We start from the raw sequence: 6243 nt of genomic DNA, 5'->3' as shown, positions 1-6243 counted from the left end.
TTCATACCTTATCTTATTTTAAAATGGTTATCAATATGTATGTTTACAATACCACTCACTGATTAATCACGATATCTCTGGAACTATGGGACCTAAAACTAGGAATATGGAAGGTATTTCTTGATATCTTGAAGACATCCGTTAAGAACAGATTTTACTAAACTCCATCCTTAAGGGGGTAAAACGGTGTCCGAAAGTTTTTCTTTTATAAATTTCACGCGGGTGAAACCGTTGGTTCAGCTTGTATTTTGAATTTAAAATGTGAATATTTTGAGTATTGTATTGTCATTATTTATTTGAAAAGTAACTCTGTCTGTCTGTCGTTCTTACACGATCAAACCAATGAACCGAATTTGATGAAATTTGGTCAGAAGCAAATTTAAACTCTAAGGAAGGACATAGGCTACATTTTTTTGCCAAACACCTGACAACCAACCCGCTAACGCGAGCGAACCTGCGGCCGACAACTAATAATATGTACTATGTATATGTTACGTCACGACGCTACTAACTTCGTGCTACGACGGAGCCTACCCGATGAAGGCGCTCAGAGACGACTCACTGACGATTCTGCTCTCGTGAAGATCAGTACCTCCATCCTAGGAACTGTCATTCGCTTCGTTGGCAAGTGTGATGCAGTGTGATACTGAATTAGTGTATTAAGTACTTTAAACGTAGAATAAACGTGTTCTTGTATTCGCGGTTTCCTCTTTGCTCGATCACCCAGTAATACGCCCCTATGATGCCTCACGATCGTACTGATGTCGCTGTCGATCCGACATGTATATGTATATTCTTAACTATGTACGTATGTATAACATATGATGGTGTTTTTCAATAAATAATATACGTATTCTAAGCTACGTACCAACACTACAACAACAGTCTGTAAATTCCCACGGCTGGGTTAAAGGCCTCCTCTCCCTTTGAGAAGGTTTGGAACATATTCCACCACGCTGTTCCAATGCGGGTTGCTGGAATACACATGTGGCAGAACTTCTATGAAATTTGTCACATTCAGGTTTCCACACGATATTTTCCTTCACCGCCGAGCACGAGATGAATTATAAAGACAAATTAAGCACATGAATCAGCGATGCTTGCCTGGGTTTGAACCCGCAATCATCGGTTATGCACGCGTTCTAACCACTGGGCCATCTCTGCTCACCAACACTACAGGACTTTGTTATTCAAACAATTATATATTGTATCATAGTTGTTTATTTTTAATTTGAGGAAAAGAATTTCGTAATGACAGTATACTGACGGCGTATTGTACCTTTTTCAATTGAGGTACCGAACAGCTGTGTAGGTTTGGAAATTTCTCATCGTGAACGGATTTTTCAGATGTTCTACTGGCGCTTGACTCTTCGATACTGGATATGTCATGGCGATTGATACTGTTGGCTAACAGGTACGCTTGTTGATGTTCGACTGAAAAAACACAGTACTGATGTATTCAGATAACAGTATAAATCTTTTTGTTTTTTTAAATAATATTCAAATCATTCAAGTAAATAATATTTACGAAAGTAACGAAATTTAAAAATACGAAGTAACGAACACTACAAAGTATTTTTAAATTTTGAAAAAGAGTAACTATTTATTTTCTTGCCGGTTCTACTTCCTTCACTTAATATTGTTTGTTAAATTACGATTACAAGTTGCAAAAGCCTACTTGAATAAAGTTTATTTTTAATTTCATTGAGCATATACATATGTGTACAGCATATGTAGTATAATGAATTTCATAACGATTAATCTGAACAATAAATGTTTCATATGAAGCCTCGTTTTCGGTACATTTTCATTGTATCCCTTAATATTATTCCTTTGATGTTTGTTGCGTACAAATGAACAAAATAGAATTGATACTACGATATACAGGACAATATATGTATTATATAAGAAAATAATATTCTTTTATTATGTAACACAGCCTTTGAAATGATTGTATAAAATTATATATTGTATTATAAAGAAATAAAAAAAATCGTTAAAAAGTATCATTCAATATTATGTAAAATACAATAAATGATTACATAAAGATTTATAATTTGACGAAAGGAATTCTTTTAGCATTAATTTGCCATTCCATAGCGCGGTTATCATTAGAACAGCGTTCCAGGTAAAAAATAATAATAAAACATTAAATAATGTGGACAGTAATTCTGTCAATTGATTAATTGAGTCTTCGATAAAATAAATATAGGATTGTTTGACGTGAAGCTTCCTTCATTTTTACAGGAGAGACATGAGAGCCAGTTCATCAATGTTATAAATACCTTAGTAACATCACTTGCAATCTTTCTTGTATCTTACCATTTATTTATTTAAAGCAACAACAACAACATGTCCCACCACTGGGATAAGGCCTCCTTTCTCTCTGAGGAGAAGATTTAGAACATATTCTACCACGCTGTTCCCATGCGGGTTGGTGAATATATATGTGGCAGAATTTCTATGAAATTAGACACATGCAGGTTTCCTCATGATGTTTTTCTTCACCACCGAGCACGAGATGAATAATAAACACAAATTAAGCACCTGAATATTCAGTGGTGCATGTCTGGGTTTGAACCCGCAATCATTGGTTGACAAACAATCCACAACAGCGTGATTTTCAAGACATTTTCTACCTCGATACGATTTGGGAACCTTCAAAAAAAGATAGTTCTCCTTCCTTAAAGAGCCACAACTCACCTGTAAGCCCCCCGGTGTTGCAGATGTCCATGGGAGGTGGTGATCACTTTCCATCAGGTGAGCCTCAGCTCGTTTGCCCTCTATAACATAAAAAAGGAGGCACACGTTCCAACATTTTAATATTATTTACTATTATTGCATAACTAACTTACTGATACGTCGAATAGCCGCTTCAATCCTTCGTTCGAAAATCGTACCAACGAGGAGGAACAAAACGACTGCCAGTACGACGGGTCCGTATAACTTCCATTCCATAGACTAAAAATCGTACATACAGAAAATAAAGCTTGATTCCAAAAAGGTTTATTTGCATGAATCCACTAAATAAACAAACCAATTATTATCTTTTCATAATATTATATTTATTTTAAAAGTCGTTCTTATATAATAATATAAGAAAAATTATGAGGCCTAACTTACTCCTTATTAAATCTGCTATCTGACAGTGAAGTCCCGTCAAAATCGGTCCATTTCAGAGATTATCCGGAACAAACAGTCAGACAGACAAAAAATGTATAAAATGTATTTTAAGTATATGATCCGTGTGTACATACATATGCATTTAGTAAAAAACGGTTATTTTAATATTACAAACAGACACTACAATTTAATATGCATGAATGTTGAAATTACGTTGAAAAAAATAGTGGCCAATCTTTGCCCACTAATTACACACACATTAGTAAATTACTATGAAGTTTAGCCAGTGTCAATAGTATTTGTAACGCACACCAAGATAGTGAAATTGTTTCTTATAGTTCTCTTGTAGTGCGGGACTCTAGATATATGAATAATCTAAGCTTTAAGTGGGATGTGAATAGCCGAAGAAAGATCACAGTGGCGTGCATTTGGAGCGGCCTATGTCCAGCTGTGGACAAACATGGGCTGCTAATGATGATGTAGCTTTATGTGTATCCTATGTGCTTTATATATAATAAATTAAAGCAATATTAGTGACTTACGTGTATAGTTGTAATTTGTTAGGTTGAATTATTGAATTGAGGTCATTTTATTTCAAGACATTTGTAAGATTTTTATGCGGCTTCATAGTTTATTTGTTTTGAATTGATTTGACATTTACATGACATATTCGTTTACAATTAAAGATTCGTTATAAAAAGGTTTCATTATAAATATGACGACCTCCACGGTCAAGTGGTGTGTACACCGGTTTTCATGGGTACGCCACTCTGAAGTCCCGGGTTCGATTCCCGGCCGAGTCGATGTAGATTACCATTAGTTTTCTATGTTGTCTTGGGTCTGGGTGTTTGTGGAACGGTCGTTACTTCTGATTTCCATAACACAAGTGCTTCAGCTACTTACATTGGGATCAGAGTAATGTATGTGATGTTTTCTCATATTTATATTTATTTATAAGAAAAATCTTCGTAAACTAAAATATCGCAATAATTTTTATTTATATATTGTTTTCTTTGTTCTTATTATATTTTAATCAGTGTTATCTCTCTATTTATCGATTCATAGCTGACAGATATGATCGTTGAAATGTAATTCAATATTTCAGCACTCCGTCCGTCCGGCCCATTAGCTCAGTTGGTTAGAGCGTCGTGCTAATAACGCGAAGGTCGCGGGTTCGATCCCCTCATGGGCCAAGAACAAATTTTTTTTAAACAATTAAACTTTTAAAACAATTGATTATACATAATTCAATTTTTATTTTATTTTGTTTATAATTATATTTTATCGATTGCTTAGAAACGGCCTGGACGAATATAATGATTTGATCATTATCCAATTAACGTAGATACTGATTACTTGAAATAATTAATACTCTATATATTTTATTATGACATTTCAAACGTCGTGTTCAGTAGACTGTCTTAAAAGTATGTTTTCAACAAATCTTTATTTATTTTTCAACTAAATGCTACACGAAGATCCCCATGTCAATGTCGTATACCCATTCATACAAGCTTCAGACAAACTTACAATAAAAAAAAATATCTTGTATAGCGAATGTATTTGGTTTTCTAGATTCATTATTTTTGATTAATAAATAAATATTGGACATCACATACATTAAGTACTCTGATCCCAATGTAAGTAGCTAAAGTACTTGTGTTGTAGAAAATCAGAAATAAAGACGGCAACACAAACACCCAGACCCAAGACAACTTAGAAAACTAATGGTAGTCTATCGACTCGGCTGGAAATCGAATCCGGGACCTCAGAGTGGCGTGCCCATGAAAAACATGATTGTACGTTGTTAGTTAATATAGATAGGACAGACGTTTTTTTCAATAGCAAAGATAACATGAGAAGCTATATTTCACTTTTTTATCGTAATCGTAATCAATTCGCCAGTTTGAGATACCCACTCCTGAGCAAAAGGTTTAGAGCTTATTCCACGACGCAGGTCAAACACAGTTTGGTGAACACATATGTATCATATTTTCAACCGAAACAGCATATTGTGTCGGTGGTTTCATGAGTCTTCACGGTCAAGCACACTGTTAATTAAAAAAAATCATAAATTAACCGCATGTAAAATAATTCTGAGCTGAGATGGCTCAGTGGTTACAAACCGATGATTTCGGGTTCAAACCTAGCAAGCACCACTATATGTATATGTGCTTAATTTGTGTTTATAATTCATCTCGTGCTCGGCGGTGAAGGAAAACATCGTGAGGAAACCTGCATGTGTATATTTTCATCGAAATTCAGCCACATGTGCATTTTACCAACCCGCATTGGAACAGCGTGGTAGAATAAGTTCCAAACCCTCTCCTTAATGGGGGAGTAGGCCTTAGCCCAGCAGCAGCCCACATTTACCAGGCTGTTACTTTACTTTACTTTTAAAATAATTCAGTGGTGCTTCTATTTGAACCCGCTATTTTCACTGGACCATGTCAGATAATTACTATGTTCTTGTCATCATCATCGTCCTCCTTTCCCCAATTTTTCTTGTGGTCGGCGCACAATATCTTATTCCATACTTCTATATCTGACGTCATCTCACAAGTAACATATCATCTTTCACACAATCCATCCATCGTTTCTTTGGTGATAATATTTAAATTATATATATTTAAATAATAATACCCTTCCTCTAAAGTTTAAGATTGCATTACGTACGTATAAAAGAAAATTATAAATATCTTTGCACAAATTTATATTTTAGTTTGAAAATAAATGAACAAAAATATCTGTTCTTAACGGCTACAAAAATTTCATCGGGAAATACCTTGATATTTTCATTTTAAAAATAAGCTCTCCATTCAATAGCGGGTGTACTTAAGTCATCATGTTATTACCTAGGTCTAGAAAAACTACTTTGCTAAAAATGATCTTGCGGGTAAGATAATCTCTTAGGAGATCATCTGCTATTTCACGCCTTTCTGATGGCGTCCGACCTGAGCTGTGTACAGCGTGTTTATTTTTGTTGTAAATTAAACATGCTATACACATTCATTTTTAACCAATAAAATCGAAGCTGTGGCTAACGGCATAAGCTGCCTATGCTTATTTACAAAAAAAGTTTCATTTAGTTCTAAATTTAACATTTATGAGAAACAAAAC

The 6243-nt window shown here is 34.6% G+C and overlaps 1 long non-coding RNA gene and 1 other non-coding gene across 2 annotated transcripts; one reads left to right on the top strand and one right to left on the bottom strand.

Moving 5' to 3' along the window:
- Positions 1–1225: 1225 nt before the first annotated feature.
- Positions 1226–3764, bottom strand: LOC124538195. Its single transcript, XR_006966970.1, has 3 exons — positions 3666–3764; positions 2856–2961; positions 1226–1434 (listed from the first exon to the last, which is right to left on the bottom strand). It is a non-coding gene; the product is annotated as an uncharacterized LOC124538195 (long non-coding RNA).
- Positions 3765–4242: 478 nt separating this feature from the next.
- Positions 4243–4316, top strand: Trnai-aau. Its single transcript has one exon. It is a non-coding gene; the product is annotated as a tRNA-Ile (tRNA).
- Positions 4317–6243: the final 1927 nt, after the last annotated feature.

The sequence above is a fragment of the Vanessa cardui genome, chromosome 20 (assembly GCF_905220365.1).
Source record: "Vanessa cardui chromosome 20, ilVanCard2.1, whole genome shotgun sequence".
In the NCBI taxonomy this organism is placed as follows: Eukaryota; Metazoa; Arthropoda; class Insecta; order Lepidoptera; family Nymphalidae; genus Vanessa; species Vanessa cardui.
The sequence above is the reverse complement of the archived record's forward strand: the minus strand, read 5'-3'. Positions and strand labels throughout refer to the sequence as shown.